The sequence below is a fragment of the Brachypodium distachyon genome, chromosome 1, assembly GCF_000005505.3.
Source record: "Brachypodium distachyon strain Bd21 chromosome 1, Brachypodium_distachyon_v3.0, whole genome shotgun sequence".
NCBI classification, from domain to species: domain Eukaryota; kingdom Viridiplantae; phylum Streptophyta; class Magnoliopsida; order Poales; family Poaceae; genus Brachypodium; species Brachypodium distachyon.
In genome coordinates, this window is record NC_016131.3 from 18,289,355 (window position 1) to 18,307,386 (window position 18,032).

The following is an 18,032-nucleotide window of genomic DNA, read 5'->3' on the forward strand; positions in this document are numbered from 1 at the left end:
TCTGCTATATTCGTTCTCCTAACACACCATGTTGCACACCAATCAATCTATTTAAATTTCAAACCTCAAAGTCCAATTTATAATAGGTTTGAAGCTATCTGTTTATGTTGGCAATATCTTTAAAACAAGACCAATATTGAATACATTTTGATAATTTTGAATTTTAAATTTTATTTACTCGAATGTATTCAGAGTGTGAAAATATATTATATAATGGTGTTGTAGGTGGCCATCGGGCCGGGCTTCTTGCAAAAGCCTGAAAACCCAGCGGGCTTAGCCCGGTTGTGCCGGGCCCGGCACACAAATAATCGTCTCGGGCCGACCTGTGAGCACGCCTGGGCTTCGTACTCAGACCCTCGGGCCGGCCCAGCACGGCCTGTTTAAATATTTTTGCCCGTACCGGGCCTCCAGTAGATGGTTGTGAGCCTCTTTTCTCTTTTTCTTTTACTTTTTTTTGGCATCTTGTCTTGCAGGGCTGAGCCCAATTAGCATTTTTTTCTTTTGTGTTTCCTTTTTTCTCCTTGTTGGGCTCGGTCCAATTAGCTTTTTTATTGTTTTTTCTCCTTGCTGGGCTGGATGGGCCCGGGCTTTGTGACAGGCCCCGTCGGGCTTAGACAGGTGGGGATGGCTTGGCCGGGCTTCGTGTCACACCTGGGCCGGTAGGACACATTTTCGCGCCGGTCCGGCCCGGCCCCTATATAACCGAGCTTGGGGGGCCTATGTCTGGTCTAGGCCCCATTTAGTTGGTGCGGGGCCGGGCCGGCCCAATGGCCACCTATAATTGGTCTTGTTTTTGAAATCTCATCTTAGATATATGATTCAAAAAATTTGGAGGTTTGAAATTAACAAAACCGAAGTTGCGGAAAAGGTTCGGAGAGGATATGTAATTAGAGATAAACACAAAAGCATGTCTTGTTTACCTAGGGGTATCCTGATGTGGCCACCTAATGACTGACTTGAGCAATGCATCTAATGCGCCGGCAAATATTATGCACAAAAGAAAGGAATCAAAGGAGGGGGGGAGGGGGCAAGGGCCCCCCTACGCCGTGACGGTTGTCTGTTGGAGCAACGATGTCGAGGACCGTCAATTGTCAGTTCTGGATAATCAAGAACTCATGAAGAGGGGCGTTACCAACAAACATGGCTTGTGCCGGGTGACGTGAGAGTCCAGTGACCAGGATATGCATACATCATTTGTACCGTTGCATGGACATGGAGACACCGTTATCATTTTACTCGGTATAGTTAAAAGAATAACTAGCGCTACAGCCATTTACGGCAAAGGCGATCTAGTCCAAGCCTGGTTCATTGGAGATTTACGCATGTTCGTACTGTGTGCAATCTATTCTTATGCATGCCATTACTGTCGGTGCCTTGTGAACAGGGCGGATCCAGAGCATACTGAGTGGGGTCCCAAGTCCCGAGTCAATTATTATGTTTACACTAAACAATGTAGAATTTCACCTTTAATGCCCCCACTCAGTCTACTAAAAGGCCCCCATTCTTTGTGATATTATCTAGTTGTGAAGGTTTAACATCCCAGCCTCAGAGTACAGGTGGAGCATACATATACTCATACGAACATGCCGCATACATATACATAGATAAAATTAACCGAGTGTTGCAACCCTTGTCGAAACCAGAGTTTACATACAATGGTTCGTCTGAAGTGACCGTAACACTTCAGAAACTTTATTTTTTTTTGTTGCACACAACATATACTTCCTCCGTCCAACAAAGAATGTCTCAATTTTGACTAAATTTGAATGCATTTATACACTAAGTTATGTCTAGATACATTCAATTTTTTGAAAAACTTGAGACATTTTGTTGGACGGAGGGAGTATATTAATACGCACCAAACCCACACCCCATAAGAAGGCGTACATATGCAGCAGCAAACAACCTTACGGATAGACCTCGATGATACCCCGAGCTCCCAGCTTCTTGACAATCTTATAGTCGCTAAATCCTGCTTTGGTGAAGATGGTGCTCCAGTCATTTTCATCCCGTTGCCGACCTCTGGCGCACACCATCATGCCCACATCCATGAGAAGTTGGGTCTCCAGCATTGGCTCCGAAGGGTCAACCACTATATCTATGATGATGACCTTTCCTCCTTCATTACGGGAAGGAATGGCCTTCTTGCATTGAGCAAGGATCTTGATGCAATCCTCGTCGCTCCAGAAGTGCAGAACAAGCTAGCAGCAATTAAGGATTAAATGTCAGGAATTAAAATGTAATTATGCACAGGTCGATCTTAATTAGTACTTTTAAATTCCTGACTCAAATATGACCAAATGTGGATGTATCTATTCTTAAAAACCGTCTAGATACATGTAATATTTCGTCAACAATTTAGAATGGGGGGAGTAATTCATAGTGGTTTTTAAAGATCGAGCTAGTGATGATATGACTTTGATAAACATCGATCGAGCTACCTTGAGCATCACGGCTTGAGCAGGTGGGATAGAATGGAAGAGGTCACCAGCGACGTAGTTAACGGAGCCATCGTCACCCCGGCGGGGCTCTCTCGATCACCTTGGGGAGGTCCAAAACGTGGATCTTGAGATGCGGGTAGGCCTTGACAACGGCCCTGGCCGTCGTCCCGTCCCCGCCGCAGCAGTCCGTGAGCGACCGCAGCCCCTCGAAGAGCGCACGGCCTTCGCGCAGGATCAAGCCGATCCCCATGTGATCGTGCGCAGCCAGGGCCTCATGGAACACCTTGTCGGACTCCGGGTCGAGATCCGCCATGCTCTCCTCGAAGAGCCTCGCGCCGTGGACGTCCTCGAAGGGGGCCGGCACCTCCGCCCCCGGCAGCTGCACGTCCTTCCTGAACCAGTCGGCCAGCCCCAGCGCCGCCTCCAGGTAATGCCTGGAGGTGGCCGCGAGCACGACGGCCCTCTGGCTGGCCTCGCCGTCGATGCGGACGCCTTCCACCAGGAGGTACGAGAGCGGGACGAGGCGGTAGACGGCAGCCGTGGATGATGATGATGATGATCCTGCTGCGCCGCCCAGGACGCCCGTGGTGACCAGCAGGCGGAGGAGGCGGCCGAGGTAGGCCGTCTTGGATTGAGGGAGAGAGAGCGCGGCCATGAGGTCCGGCAGAGACGCCGTGCCGCCGAGGCGGTGGAGCGCGGTGGGGATGCCGAGCTGGACGGCGCAGCGGAGGGCCATGGGCGTGAGGTAGCAGAGGCTGTGCTTCCACAGGTCGGCCTGCGCCTGGACCAGCTCGGCGTCGGTGGGGACTGCCATCGTCGGGGCGTGATGAGGAGCTGCCATTGCTTAATTAGCTTGATTTCCAGGGCGGTGTTCTGTTTGTGTTTTTGTGCTAACAGGTAAAGCGGGAGCACTGATATATACTAGCACTAGCATGCAGTTGCAACTGCTGGCAAGGAGTAGCAAGAATTTCTTGTAAATTATTCGCTCGATCGTGCAACACGAGGTGTTCCGTGGATATATGCGTGGGACTTGGTCCCCCAAAAATGAATATATGCGTGGGAAGCCGGTGGAAAACTTGAGAAAAGTTACGCGCCGATCGAGATTCATATGCTGAGCTCGGTCGTGAGTTTACCTACGAATTGGATAATCTTTTAGTCTTCGAAGTTGGAACAATAAGGCTCTTTGTCTTTGATACTCCTGTATTTCTTCTTTGGAGTACTATTAATTAGCTTAGGCTTGCCTGTAATTCGAAAATCTGTGGGTTCAGTGGAGCCCAGTCACCCTAGCTGTCCTCACTGCAACAGCAGACATCGTCATAATCTGGCATGGATCCACATTCCACCGTCCACTGCCGACGGACTCGTGATGCACGCGCCAAGTTTCTTATATTATACATGTACAGGTATTGTCCTTCTTTCTGTAGGTTTAGCATTAAAACAGTGAATTAAGCAGTGACGCATATGCAGGAATAAAATGACAAATTTATAAACTCTATAAAGTTGAAACCCACTAAATGCAGTTAATTTTGCAAACTGAACATGCAAGCTGTCCACGTCATCATCTTCTGTGTACACCCATATTCCTGTCGTCCTACGCACCCCCTTTTCCGTTGCGTCCCGTGAGTGGGCTTCTCTTTCTTTCTTGCAGTCGCAGACCAACTCCTCCCGACACGACCGAGCCAGCCCACGGGCACGACTCTTCCTTTCATTGATTGACCGTCTGTCTCCTCCACGAGCACGAACGCCTCCTGTAACTCACGCACGCACCTGCGCTGCCTCGACTGCTGAGTGCTGACCAAAGAAATTCCGGCCGATCGAAACGTCGCGCCGAAGCCGCAAATATAGGCTCGCTCCTTTCCCCTCTCCTTTTTGCAACGTCCGCCCCGCTCTCACACGCCATGGCCTGCGCCCGTGCCACAGCTCCGTGGGTTGCCGCCGGCGGCTGTTTCCGGCAAACTGGAGCGCCGCAAACCGAAATCTCGCACCAGGAGCAGCGCCTTGATGCAACCGGCGCGCCTGCATGATGCTCCAGCGGCAGCTCGACGTCGGCCCGCCGCACCCGCATCGACCGGTGCGCCGCCGCCTTGGGGCACTGCTTGGCAGCCCATGTAGCTTCCGCAACACTACAAACCATCCTCCCAAGGTTTGACTCTTCTTCTCCCTCTCTCGCTCCCTCCCTCCCAAGCAAACAAGCATCATCATTAATTTTCTTATGTAATAAAACTTTTTCTATAAACTCTTTAAATCCTAAATTTGACCCTTACGAAGCATTGTTCCTAAATCTTTGACCAATGGCCCTATGACATTAATTGCAAGCTCATTTATATGTATGATGAGCCTCTGGATAAATTATTGATTTGTTTTGAGCCCTCAGATAATTAATATACATAAATTCCTAGAATCGAACCACACTAGATGACTAGAATTGGCCAAGCATGCATGGAAGCTTGTGTCTAACCCTGAATCCTATCACATCAAACACTATCCGAACTTTTGGATTTGTAGAGGGACCACGTGGTGGCAGCTCTTCCACTAGATTCATAAACCCTTTGGACCGGCTTACTGACAGGCAGGTATAAGTCAGCAAGACCTCAACTGGCTCAAATTTGTCGTCGCATCATAAAATAGAGCATGTAACAAAATTCTTTCTATATGATGAGTAGGAGGAAATTTTCTTTACGAAGAAAGCCCAAAAGTCATTAGACCTAGCTTAAAGGGTGCACAAATTTTACAAAGAACCAAAATTCAGAAACTACTATAACAAATTTATATATTCCTCAGTCCAACAAATAATGTCTCAGCTTTGACTAAATTTGAATGCATCTTTTTGTTGTTCTAGAAAACAATAGGAGTACGGGGTGCCAATGTTCGATGTCACAAATGCGAGAATAATATGTAGGGGTGTACGCCGGCCAAATAGCGAAGGTCGCCGTACACTTGAGACAAGTTGACACGTCGATATTTTTTTAATAGATTCGGTTGACCCTGCGGGTACGACTTAGTCCTATGTTAGGAGAGGCTTCGAGGGGGTCGTTAGCCAAGTGTTTGGACCGAACTCGTTTTCCCAAATTACCTATGGCGAGAGATCTCTAGGGGCCGCCTCGAACTTGGGCCGAACTTGTCTTCCCAAGTAGCGAGATTTGGATACCCTCGAGACTCTAACACGATCCCTCTATTTCGAGTTGGGGTCGTACTAGACGACCCGGAACCTCAAAACTAGGCTTCCCAAGTCGCGTCCCCGAGGTCGAGTCGAGACTAGGCTCGACCCAAGCACTCGAGAGCGGGCTCCTTAGGTTTCTCTAGCCCTCTCCCCTTTGATCTTATTCCAATGGAGAGTGAATGATACATGCCCTCATGGGGGGGTTTTATAGCCCAGGGGTCCATGACAAAAGACCATGGCTACCCTTGAGGGAGAGGAAAAGTGAGGGTAAGGTGGTAAATTCGTCCCTAGAGCTTTCTTGGCCTCTACTCTAGCTCCTTTGACCATGGCATGGGAGTCTTGACCCTTTGACTTCTTTGACCGGCGCTTAGTTGGCATGGCTATGCCTTGTTGGCGGTTTGACTGGCTTTGGGATTTGTTGACTTGGTCGTTGCCACTTAGGATTGTGGCCCGGCCTATGTAAGGATTTTATTATATTACAACAGTAGCCCCCCTGAGCCGGAGGTATTGGGAATGCCTCCGGGTCAACTTCAACGTCAATGGCGTGCCGAGATTTTTTCTTCCGGCATCCGGATCATAACTCTCCTTGGGATGAGCCACCGGCTAGGTAGGTTTTGCGAGGAAACCGGGCCTAGGTGGGCTGCCTTGTGAGGTACTTGTAGTTCCGGAAGTCTTCCCAGCAGACTCGAGGCCTTTGAGGCGTTGTGTCGGGTGAGCCACCGGCTAGGTAAACTTCCTCGAGGAAGAAGATAGACCTAGGTGGGCTTGTCGTATCCCAAGGGCTCCTGGGATTCTTCCTTCCGGACCTTCCTTTTGAAAAGTCATGGCCACGAAGGCCTTTCTTGCAAAATTTGGAGACCGGGGGACTCCTTTTACAAGATAATGAAGCCGCAAGGGTTTTCTTGTGAATTTCGGATTGTCCGAGGGTCCCCTCGCGAATTATCGAGCCGCCAGGGGGCAGCCTGCGATTTTCTACGTCCTAGGGGGCTTTTCCGAAAAAAGGTCCCCACTCTGGGCTGCCCATTGTGCTCGAGCGCGTTCCTGGGCCGTGCCTAGCTTTGTGGGCCTCCCGGGCGTGCGGGCTGCGCCCGAACGGGCCCGGGAGGCTTCTTTTTTTTGTGTGCTCGTTATCGGTCCGAGGCCCACGTCGCCTTTTGGCCCGCATACCGGTTCGCTGGTTTAAGTGAGGAGATCGGACGGTTAGGGGAAGGCCGAAGCCCTAGATCCAACGGCTGGGGCTTATCTTCTTCCTTTGTACGAACTAGAAAGGTGGGAGTCCTCCTTTCCTCTTTCGTAGGGGGGCATGGCTGCCAGGGGTGACGCCGGCGACCGCGGGGGCACGACTACGATGGCGTGGACCAGTCTGGGGCGACCAAACGGCCACCTCCTGCCCCCTCCTTTGCTTCTTTTTACTTTTCCCACTTTCGTTTTTGTCTTGGCATTGGACAGAGCTTGTCCCCAGCCGGCGACGTGTCGATTCGTGGATGGTTAGGCCCGGACGTCGAGGGGGGCCGTTGGCCTATAAAATGGAGCAGCGGGGGGCTTGAGAAGACATGCCCACTCTCGTTTCCTCCCCTTCCGGTGCTGAAGACAAGCTCGGCGGCATCCGAAGGGCGGGGCGAGATCGGTGGCAACTAGGAGCTCCATTGGAGTGTGTAGCTAGTCCCCTCCGCTCACCCGCCGTTCGTGCTTGCTTGAGGATTGTCGAGTCGTCGTGGGGTTTGAGCTTTCGGAGGGTTGCCGGCTTCGAGAGGTGCCCGCGGTGCTTGCAATTCGAGCCGAGACAAGGAGGCGTGCGGCTTCTCCCCTGCCCTTGCCGAGGTGAGCTTTGCTCGGGCGGATCTTTTTTGGCATGCCCATTTCGTCAGGGGTGCTTTCGGCGATGTTGAACGGGGCGGTGCTGGCCACTGTCATTTCATCGAGCACCTCGCTGGTGTGGTTGGCGCGACGCAAGGGCACGCCCGGCGCGGCTGGGGGGCGCGCCGTGGACGCGCATGGGTGGTCCGGCGCCTGTGGGTTACGCGGCGCGTGCGGTTGCGCGAAAAGCCACGCGGGTCATGGCGTCTGCTCCGGCTGGGCAAAACGTGAGGACGCGTCCGCGGAGGCTGAAGGAGGCTGGGGCGCGTCGTCGGCGCGCACGCACGCGGCACGGCGTGTCATGCCAAGGTGAGGCGCGGGGGTGCCGAAGAGAGGAGCCGGTCATGCTTCGGCACGGGCCGCGGCGGGATGGAGTCATGGCGCGTCGCGGAGGGTGCCGGTCGTTTGGTCGAACACCCTGCGCGCGTCGCCTCTTGCTTTCCCTCTTCTTCCCCCCTTTTTTTTGTTGCGGGCCGGGCCTTCTTCTTCAGCCGTGCAGACCGAAGGGAGGCTATGGGCCTTGGGAGAGCACCGGGCCACCTGGGGGAGCCGGGCCTTCTTCCTCGGGTGGATTGTAGGGAGGCCATGGGCCTCGGGGGATCGTTGGGCCGCCTGGGGGAAATGGGCTTCCGCTCCCTTGTGGCGACGCGGGCCAGAGGCTAAGCGCCGGCCCCGAGCCGGCTCTTTTGTCCATGCGACCGGGCTGGCGTGCGGGGAGACAGCCGGGGGAGCCGAGCTCTGCTCCTTTTTTTCTTTTTTGCGGTTGAGTTTTTGCGTCGTAGATTTTCCCTAGTTGCTTGCTTAGGAATTTTTTGCAACTTGTACTAATATTTTGGCGCCCTCTTGTAGGTGAGATGGCGGGATCCGACATGGAGCGTCGCGACGGTGCCGGCGGGGGCGTCGAGAGGGAGGCCTCCCACGGGAGCGGTGCCGAGGCACGAGCGTCGGGGGGCAAGCCATGGAGATCGAAGAAGGTCACACGCCCGGAGAGAGGACCTCGGCCTGAGCCATTTCCGGCCGTGCCGGGACGGGTTCCCGACATCCTTCCGGCATCGGTAACGACCAAGAAGGACTTGTCGGACCTTGTGGAGGCAGGCTACTTCCGCAAGGGCCTTGCCTCACTTCCTGACGAGGGTGAGCTTCGACTGGAGCCGATGAGGCGTTGAGGGCACATCGTCGTGTGCACTAGCTGGTTCCACGCTGGACTATGCTTGCCTGTACACCCGTTCTTGCTGGAGTTCCTGGATACCTATGGTATCGAGTTGGCGCAGTTGCTTCCTTCGGCGATCCTGCGTCTGAACGTGTTCAGGTGGCTTTGTGAGACCGCCTTGAGGGAGCCTCCAACCTTGAGGTTATTCTTGTTGTTGTTCACCATCCACGTGGAGGAGCGTCACACCCCCGACGAGAGCACTTGGAGCGCTTTTGGGTCGGTCGCCGTGAGGCTCCGTCCCGGCTTCCACGACGAGTTCCCCATGATGCCGGCGAAGAGCGCGGTGCGTCTGTTCGACGGGTGGGACTCGCAGTGGTTCTTCCTCGACGTTTCGGAGACGAGCTTGCGTCACTCCGGTAGGCTCCCTCGACACTTTGGGCTTGGGGGGCTTCGGGATGTCGTCCGTCCCATGGGCACGTCCTTGGTCGAGGAGTGGGAGGTTGCCGGGATCAAGTCGGCTCGTTCGGAGCATAGCTTCCGCGACCTTCTCGAGGAGATGATGATGGCGGGCCGCTTCATGATGAGGGCGCGACCATAGGCGGAGTTGGGGATCCCCTTGGCTTTTCGTCACCCCCTCCGTGCGGCCAAGCGTGAGTTTCGTGATAGTTGAGTCGTTGCTTCAAGTATTTTTGCTTGCTTGACACTAACCCTGGTTAGTGTTTGTGCTTGTTTTTCAGTGGCCTTCTCCCGAGAGAAGGCGGACGAGTGGGCTTCCCAGATGGTTGGGCCGTACAACTCGGTGGAGCATCGGGCCTACGTCGATACCATCTACGAGGGAGGATGCCACAACGTCGTGGTGGCGTGCTTCGACGACTCGGCACCGATGCGCCCGGATCCCAAGTTCAGGAAGCTCATCAAGGCCGGCGAGCGGTACTCTCGTCTTGCGACTCCATCGATGATCGCCGTTGGTTCTCACCTTAGAGATACTTGTGGGAAGGTGAAGCCTCAGGTTGTGCTTGGGTTGGGTGTGCCGGTGGCCCCAATGCCCAAGATCCCTCGTCCTTTGAGTTCACGCAAGAGGAAGGCTCCTTCTCCTGACCTAGCCAACGTGGCTGAGTCGAGGTCTCCCTTGAGAGAGTCCATGGACATGCACCTAGCCGGGAAGATCGACATTGAGTAGATCCTGCCTCCGTCGCCTCACGAGCGTGCGGTTTTCTCCCAGAGGACCGGGCTTCAGCTTGTGGTGGATGCCTCCTCGGAAGCCAGCGGCGCGGGTGTTCCGGTGTTCTCTTTAGCTCGTGGGCCTGTCGAGGAGGAGCTTCCTGCCACCGGTGAGTGCGTGCGTGTTGAGCGTTATAATTCCCTTTTGGGAATGTTCTCATGGGGCTGTCTTGTCTTGTTTTAAGTACGGGGCCTGCGGCGCCTGATGCTCCCGAGGCCGAGCTCCCGATTTCGGAGGAGGGAGAGGTGCTTCCGAGGACCGAGGGAGGAGTGAGAGACCCACTCGAGGCGTTGGAGCTTGTGAGTCCGCTTTCCTCGTCTCCCTTCTTGCTAGGTCCATTTGGCCGGTCAGCGCTCATGATTTTTCTTCCTTTGCCAGGTGAGAGGCTTGGTCGAGGCCGTGGGCACTCTTCCCGCTCTCAAGGCTCAGGTTGGGGTGCTTTCGGCGGCCTTGGAGGCCGAGACCTCGAAGGCTACCCTTGTCCTGAGTGAGTTGGCTTCAGAGAAGGCGCGGTGGGAGGCCGTCAAGACTGAGCTTTCTCGGGTGTCGGCGGAGCTTGTGGCCATGGAGGCGAGGGCTTACCTTGCCGAGGAGGGCCAGAAGGATGCGATCGCGAAGACCCGTCATGCCGAGGAGGACTTGGTGGTGGCCAGCCTAAACGTGGAGCATGCTCGAGCGGAAATTGCCTCCCTCAAGGCGGAGTCGGAGGACGCCGGGTTCGGACCGGTGTTCGCCCCTCGTGCTCGCGCCCCCCTGCTTGCCCAGGCATCGGAGATTCGAGAGATGATACTCTGTTTGAAGGGCTCCCCTCAGCCGGATCTTCCCCCGTGTCGCATGACGGATGAGGCGAGTAGGGTGCTCACTTCATAGGTGGAGCTCCTTGAGCCCGCCGTGAAGAGGTGCCTTCTGAGTACGGGTGCTCGACTTAATTCGTCGGCAGTCGCGGCGGTCCTGGACGGCGGTGCCGGGATGAGTGGACTTGAGGGTGAGATGACTCACGGGGCGAAGAAGTTTCTGGCGGACCAGGGAGCTCCTCTTCGTGCTCTGGCTCGACGCTTCGTGCGTTCCCTTGAGCCCGGTCTTAAGGAGAGCGATGGTGGGGCTTGAGTCTTGTTGCCTTTCGAAGTGACAAGGTACCCCAGCTGCTTAGTTATGCGATGTTGGATATCCACTTATGTCATGGCCTCATGACTTGCATGTTCTAGGCTTAGACATAGAGGTTGTAAGGCAGCTTTTTTGATGTGTTTCATGCTTTGCTATGTAGTCAACATTGTCGGAAATGTCAACTTAGCTCGGCATGTATTTTCTTATGTTTTCACCATGTAGTCAACATTATCGGAAATGTTAACTTGGCTCAACATGTGTCCTTTGGAGTACTATATTTCCTTCTTGCAAAGTACTATATTTCCTCAGTTTATACAGCTCGCGATCGTTCGCTATGATCACACTTTTGCGTAATCAATTGCTGTCGCCGTTGGGATACGACTTGTCTTCGGTGCCTTAGGCCATGGTTACGAGCCATGGATCCTAGTACCCTTGTGGGGGTCGCTATCGATATGCCGGTAGTGATCCGGACGTTTCGACCTGCCGTTCGGGGAAATTCATGCGGAACTTCCCCTCTTCGCACTTCAGGAAGCTATGCTTTCCCACGATTATTATGGAGCCTTAACTATGTTACTATCATGCAGGCCCGTGGGAAGTAAGCTCAGGCATAACTCGCTTATTTGCGGTTCTCCTTAAATGCGTTTTAAGGAGCTTCCGGCCCTCGGGGGACTTGGTTCTACTTGACGGATGGCCTCGAGGCACGCTAGGATCCACCAAGGAACGGGTCGCTGGTGGCGACTTATGTCCGAAGACATTTTTAGGTGATGCCTGAGCCAACGTAGGCCTTTCGGCGTCCCTCGGTGAGCGGCACTAGGGCAGCGACTCGGTTTCGGGGATCGTTCCTTCGTGACATTGCTCGACGGGGTTCCCTTTACGATGGTGGGTCATCTGAGTGTCTCGTGTCACTCTTTATAAAGGACTCGTTTTTATTAATCCCTCGCTTGCTTGTCTTAAGGTATGGTTCGATGGGCACTTACGAGCCTTATGTAAACGTGGCCTCGTTGGCGCTTACGATCCCCCGAAGAATCGTAGGGAAGTGGCCGGTTGGGTGCTGATAGTCTTCTTTCGGGAGCGGCGTGGGTCGTCCTTGAGGTTCCTCCTTAGGCACAGAAACGCCGGAGTTTGTCGCTACTCCAGGCATGGACGAGGTTTTTGCCTTCCATGTTCTCGAGGTGGTATGCACCATTGCCCAACACCGCGGCGATGCGGTATGGTCCTTCCCATTTAGGGTCGAGCTTGCGCTGGAGTTTTGGGTCGACGTTCTTTTTCGGCACGAGGTCTCCTTGGGAGAAAGCTCGTTCCCGCACCCTCGTGTTGTAGAAGCGTGCGACGCTCTGCTCGTAGATGGCGTGCCTCATGAGGGCTTTGTCACGAGCTTCTTCCACAAGATCGACGACCGTCTTGTGATGCTCTTCATTTTTTATGAAGGCGAGTGGAGTAGCTTCTTGGAGTCTTTCGACCCGAGGTGAGCGGAATTCTACCTCGGCAGGAAGAATTGCTTCGGCGCCATACACCAAAGAGAATGGTGTTCGGCCCGTGGAACGGCTTATGGAGGTGCGTATGCCCCAAACCACACTGGCGAGTTCGTCCCCCCATGCTCCTCTTGCCTTGCTGGCCGCGTGTTCAACCCTTTGGCGAAGTCCTTGGAGGATTAGTCCATTAGCTCTTTCGCATGCGCCGTTGCTCTTGGGTAGGCCACTGATGCGAGGTGCAGCTTGATCTCGAGGCATTCGCAGAATTTAATGAATTCCGCACAGTCGAACTGTTTGCCGTTGTCCACGGTTAGCTCTCGTGGGACACCATATCGACATATGATGTTTTCCCAGAAAAAATTCTGGATGGCCTGTGACGTGATCTTGCCGAGTGGCGCAGCTTCTATCCATTTGGAGAAGTAATCAATCGTCACTACGAGGTATTTGCAGCCCCCGATGCATGCGGGGAAAGGCCCGAGAAGGTCCATTCCCCAGCGTGCAAATGGTCAAGTTATTGGGATATTCTTCAGGGTCGTCACCGGTGCGTGGATTGACTTAGCCATTTTTTGGCAAGCTTTGCATCTTCGCAATATTGTGATTGCGTCTTGCACCATGGTGGGCCAATAGAATTCGTGTCGTAAAGCCTTCGCCACGGTGGCTCTTGGCGCAAGATGATGGCCGCACACTCCGGAGTGGATCTCCTGGAGGAGCTCAGCCCCCTTGTCAGGGGTTATGCACTTGAGTAGCGCGGCCGCACCCTTCTTGTAAAGGATGCCGTCGAGGAGGACGTACATCTTTGCTTTTGCAAGCAAAGTTTTAGCGCTTGGGCCTTCCACCTCCTCATCCACCTCTCCTTTGAAGGCGCGGATGATTGGCGTCATCCAAGAGGGTGGATTATTGATGACCATGCTGGTCTTCGAAGTTTCATCAGGGGCATCGGCTTCTTTTCTTTTGGATGGGCACGGATCACCTCGAAGAAGGCACCGGGTGGTAGAGGTTCCTTGGAACCGGCCGTTCGGGCCAATCTATCGGCGAGGTGATTTTCTCCTCGTGGGATGAGTCGCGCCTCCATGCCCAGGAAGTACCGCTCCATCTTGCAAACTTCTTCAATATACTTCTTCATCCTTTCATCAAGGCATTGATATGACTTTTCCATTTGGTTTATCACCAGCTGGGAGTCACCTTGGATGAGAAGGCGCCGAACATCCATGGCCTTAGCCAACCGGAGTCCGAGAAGGAGTGCTTCGTACTCCGCCATGTTGTTGGTTGCGTTGAAGTCGAGGTGGGCGGCGTACTCCAAGATCTTCCCTTCGGGGCTGACGAGTACGACTCCAGCCCCAGCACCGTTGAGGCGATTGGAGCCGTCGAACCTCATTATCCAATGTGGTTCGGGGGGCCCGTCCTTGGGCGACGTCTCTTCGGGCGGGGCTAGCGGCGCATGCCACTCGGCCACGAAGTCGGTGAGGACCTAGGATTTTATGGCCGTTCTTGCGGTGAGCTCCAGCGAGAAGGGAGCTAGTTCCGTTGCCCGTTTGGCGATTCTCCCGGTGGTCTCCTTGTTGCCGAAGACTTTTTTGAGTGGGAACGTCATCGGTACCATGATGGTGTGATCCATGAAGTAGTGACGGAGCTTTCGAGAGGCCATGAGGAGGGCGTACGCGATTTTTTCGATCTGGGTGTATCGACCCTTCGCTCCTTCCAAAGCCTCGCTCACGTAATACACCGGGCGTTGCGACCGATCTTCTTCCTTCACGAGGGCTGCACTTACGGTGACTGGAGTCGCGGCGAGGTACAGGAGAAAAGGTTCTGCTTGCTTCGGGCTCGTGAGGAGTGGAGGAGTCGACAAATAGGTTTTGAGTTCCTCGAAGGCCCTTTGAGCTTCGTCGGTCCACTCAAAGTTGTTGAGGCCCTTCAGGACTTTGAAAAAAGGAAGACCCTTCTCGGCTGATCGGGCGACGAATCATCCTAATCCACCATCCTCCCTGCTAGGCGTTGCACAAGTTTGACGGAGCGAGGAGGCTCCATCTCTAGGATGGCCCGGATTTTTTCCGGGTTGGCCTCGATCCCCCTTTGGGAGACGAGGAAACCTAAGAGTTTTCCTCCTCGAACTCCGAACGCGCACTTCTCGGGATTGAGCTTCACGCCATATTTGAGGAGGTTGTTGAAGGTTTCTTGCAAGTCTTCGGGATGGGTATTCGCCACTTGACTTTTGATGACGGCGTCATCAACGTAGACTTCGGCGTTTCTTCCCAATTGCTCTTTGAGGATGAGGCTGACGAGGCGTTGGAAGGTCGCACCGGCGTTCCTCAAACCAAAGGGCATTCTGCGATAGCAGAAGGTGCCAATGGGAGTGATGAAGCTGGTCTTATCCTTGTCTACCTTGGCCATGTGGACTTGGTGATACCCTGAATAGGCGTCCAAGAAGCTCAACCTCTCGCATCTCGCTGTGGAGTCGACTAGCCGGTCGATCCGCGGGAGAGGGTAGTCGTCCTTGGGACACGCCTTGTTCAGGTCGGTGAAGTCGACACACATCCGCCACTTGCCGTTGGCTTTCTTCACCAAGACCGGATTGGCCAACCACTCGGGGTGCCAAACTTCTCGGATGAGTCCGGCCTCGGCGAGCTTCGCAATTTCTTGCTTGATGACCTCGCTTCGCTCCGTGGAGAGTTTCCGGAGTTTTTGCTTCACGGGCGCCTTGTCGGGCCTTACAACGAGTCGGTGCTCCATGTCGTCCCGTGAGACTCCTCCCATGTTGGAGGGAGACCAAGTGAAAAGGTCGGAGTTCTCCCGGAGTAGGTTGATGAGCTTCTTCTCGAGTTCGGTCGAGAGGTCGGCCCCGATCTTCACGATGCGCGTGGCGTCATTGTCGGAGACGCGTATCTCCTTAAGCTCTCCCTCAGGAAGGGGCTTAGGGATGTAGCGCCCGAGAGCATGTGGACACTTTTGGATGCTTCTCCCTTCTCGGCGCACTTAATCTCGTGGCGATATAGCGTCTTCCTATCGGAGGATTGCTCACCACGGACCGTGATCACACCTTTTGGGCCCGGGATCTTCATGCATAGGAAGTTGTGGTGGACGGCAGCGCAGAGGCGGTTCAAGGTCGTGCTGCCAAGGATGGCCTTGAAGGAGGCCTCCATGTCCACCACGTCGAAGCGCACGAGCTCGATCCGATGATTAGTGGCATCTCCGAAGGTCGTGAGGAGCTCAATTTGGCCGATTGGCTGAATGGACTTGCCTGGGACGAAGCCGGTTAGGGGGTAAAGCGATGGTTGCAAGGAACCGTTCTTGTATCCTCCCTGTGGCTCCATCAGCTTTTTTAGCGTGCTCAGGTACAAGATGTCGGCGGAGCTTCTGCCATCCACAAATATTTTCTTGAGCTCGCAATTTGAAACGATGGCCATCACGAAGAGGGCGTCGTCGCGTGGGAAGTGTATCCCCTTAGCATCTTCTTCGGTGAAGGAAATGGGTACACTCACCCACTTGGGTGGTGGTGTTGGGGTGAAGGTTCCAATGACGTTGACTTCGCGCGCATACTCCTTGCGTTGCCTCTTTGACCCTCGGCCTGTGGCGGAGCCCCCGAGTATCACCCCGACATGGTGAGCGGGTTCTTGAAATGGGAGGTTCTCTTCCTTGGGCGCAGGGTCGGCAAGGATGACGTTGGCGGGGCGCGGGGCCTCGGGCGCCTTCTCGTCTCTGCGTCGGGCCTGCATTCGTGCTTGGAACTCTTCACGAGCTGCGATGAGGGTATTGCACTCTTCGGTGCTGTGGCTCGCCGAGTTGTGGATGAGCCATCTTCTGGCGCCTCCCTCGGCAGGGCGAGGAGGCTTCTTGGGCTGCCAAGTCTTCTGGGACGAGTTTTGCCCTTCGACGGCGAAGATCTTTCGAGCCTGATCGCCGGGCGCCTTCTTCCCCCGCCTCCTCTTCCTCTTGGAAGATGGTGCGGATGCTTCGGGCTGATCTGATGAGGGAGTCCCTTCAGGCGGGCCGTGTGGCGTGTCCTTCTTGGCGATGTCTCCGCCACTTGCTCGTTTCCGTGCACGCTGGGATCTCGTTCTCCGCGGGGCACACCTTGAGGCGGAGCTTGGTTGCCACCTTGTTCGGCCCCGCCGGGGGGAGCAAGGGGCGCTTGCGGGGCGCTCGCAAAGCGAGGTTGGTTTGAGGTGTGTGCAACTTGGAGAGCACCATGCGGTGGAAGTCCCCAATATGGGTGGTACCAAGGAGCTCCATGGGCGATCGTGACGAGCGCTAATGGAGGTAGTCCCGGATTGGAGGGGTCGTAAGCCGGGACTCCTTGGTTTTCTGACGCGGATCCTCCTGACGCCACATTGTTTCCCCTTGTAGGCTCCGTGGGCAGGGTTACTACCGGTTGCAGGGGAGGTGGCGCTAAGCCCATCGAACGAGGCATACCGAGTTCCGCGTCCCTTGCGGGGGCGGTAACCGCAGGTAGCTCGCCGATCCTTGCCACCACGTCGGTGAGGATCGAAGGACTGCCTACGACGGTTCCGTGTGCTTCGGCTCCTTCGGGGACGACTGGGAGCGGGGGTGCGTCCACGACTTCCGTCGTAGCGCCCATGCTTGCGGCGACGTTAGGATTGGTAAGAATTTCTCCTTCCTCGGGAGCCCCCGAAGCGTTTGCTTTCTTCGTTTGTAACCGTGTAGATTTCGCGGCAAGTTGGGCACCTGATGAAGTAGGCTTCGTCGGTGCCATCAAATCTTCAATTGCGGCGAGGGTTCCCCACGGTCGGCGCCACTGTTGTTGTTCTAGAAAACAACAGGAGTACGGGGTGCCAATGCTCGATGGCACAAATGCGAGAATAATATGTAGGGGGTGTACGTCGGCCTTATAGCGAAGGTCGCCGTACACTTGGGACAAGTTGACACGTCGATATTTTTTGAATAGGTTCGGTCGACCCTGCGGGTACGACCTAGTCCTATGTTAGGAGAGACTTCGAGGGGGTCGTATGTAGGTCGAACTTGTCTTCCCAAGTAGCGAGGTTTAGATACCCTCGAGACTCTAACCCGATCCCTCTACTTCGAGTCAGGGTCGTACTAGACGGCCCGGAACCTTGAAACTAGGCTTCCCAAGTCGCGTCCCCGAGATCGAGTCGAGACTAGGCTCGACCCAAGCACTCGAGAGCGGGCTGCTTAGGTTTCTCTAGCCCTCTTCCCTTTGATCTTATTCCAATTTAGAGTGAATGATACATGCCCCCATGGGGGGAATTTATAGCCTAGTGGTTCATGATAAAAGATCATGGCTACCCTTGAGGGAGAGGAAAAGTGAGGGTAAGGTGGTAAATTCGTCCTTAGAGTTTTCTTGGCCTTTACTCTAACTCTTTTGACCATGGCATGAAAAGCTTGACCCTTTGACTCATTTGCCGGTGCTTAGTTGGCATGGCTATGCCTTGTTGGCGGTTTGACCGGTCTTCGGAATTTGTTGACTTGGTCGCTGCCACGTAGGATTGCGGCCGGCCCATGTAAGGATTTTATTATATTACAACACATCTATACACTAAGTCATGTCTAGATACATCCAAAATTTAACAAACTTGATACATCTTTTGTTGGACGGAGTGATATTAATTTTTTTTCTGGTGAGGCTTAGCCACTCTGAAGCAATTGCCGGTGC

The 18,032-nt window shown here is 54.3% G+C and overlaps 1 pseudogene; it reads right to left on the reverse strand.

Annotated features, from left to right (window-relative positions):
* Nucleotides 1-1,548: 1,548 nt before the first annotated feature.
* Nucleotides 1,549-3,424, reverse strand: LOC100824966 (annotated as a pseudogene).
* Nucleotides 3,425-18,032: the final 14,608 nt, after the last annotated feature.